We start from the raw sequence: 1,321 nt of genomic DNA, 5'->3' as shown, positions 1-1,321 counted from the left end.
TTAAAGGAACCCTGTAGTTTGGCTTAAATTTCCGTTTTAAGTTAGACCCGGAGTTTCCTTTTTATGGTGTTTAATACTGTTTTATCTCTATTCGTTTGTTTCCCCAAAAGATGAAGTTTGTAGTTGAACCAGATCTTTATGCCTTTTTCGCATGTATTTTCTTTTTTCCTTTTTCGACTTCGTTATCCTTTGTCTTTTTATTTTTTCTCCATGCTTTGACCGTAGTTTAAGGGAACTTGTCTCTACTTTTCGCTTTATACTTGCCCCCAAATTGGAATCCGTCTAGTTAAGTTAACTCAGTTGTCTTAGAATTTTAAAATATCTCGTTCCAAAGTCAGCATGTTCCGACGCCTTTTTTTCCCCCAAAGAGGTGAGTAAAGTTTTCTCCCCCAACTAGTTTTGCTCACCCCAAAATTTGGCCAACCCCTTTTCCCAAAACACCCTCAAATGCGCCGAACCCCTTGCCCTCGGGATTTTTACTTCGTGCTAGTTGTAGATAGGGGTTTGGGGAATTTTTGAATAAAAGTGCACCCAACGAATTTTTCGATAGTTTCATGATTTTCTCCCTCCAGACCTAGTCGCCCTCCGGACTGAGACAGGAAAACATATCACACCGCCCCTGCACTACACTTCTAGTCTCCTTCAAATACCCTAGACAATTATTACTTTGATGAACAAAATATCTAGTTTATCTCATGCGATGAAAACGGAAACAAGATTGGGTTGCCAATCCTAACACGAACCCAAAAAGCCCCTAAGCCCTTTTGAAAAGTCCCACCCCAATCAAAGTGTTTTTAAGGGGGCAAATAGGAAAAACAAAGTAGAAAAAAAAAAAATATTAAATAAAAAAAGGGAAATTTTAAACCAAAGTCGTTTTAACAATCCATAAACCCTGAGTTTAGTTACACATAATGAAATAAACTAAACACATAGATTGAAGGGAAAAAAAATTTGAACATAAAACTAAAGCAAATAAAACCCGTAGGAAACTTTGTCGTTTTTGATGTTCTTTAAATTTTTTCAACTCCCGCACAATTGAAGTTTTAGCTTTTGATTCGGAATTTTTTTGAAAATGGGTCTCTCTTTTGATGGCTTGAGGTCTATTTATGGGGGAAAACCAATCCTATTGTGAAGGAAAAGATCTTCAAAATATGGTAAATCTTGGACAGATCTAAGGAAATTGGGATTTCCGCTTTTCCGGCGGGCCGCGCACTGCCGGCGGTCGCCGTGTGGAGTCTAGAGTCTTTGCCCTTCCGGACGGCCGCACGATTTTCGGCCGCCCAGAATTCTTCCAAGTGTAATTTTCCGGGGGGACAATGTT

The sequence above is a fragment of the Salvia hispanica genome, chromosome 3, assembly GCF_023119035.1.
Source record: "Salvia hispanica cultivar TCC Black 2014 chromosome 3, UniMelb_Shisp_WGS_1.0, whole genome shotgun sequence".
Classification (NCBI taxonomy): Eukaryota; Viridiplantae; Streptophyta; class Magnoliopsida; order Lamiales; family Lamiaceae; genus Salvia; species Salvia hispanica.
This window is presented reverse-complemented; position numbering follows the sequence as displayed.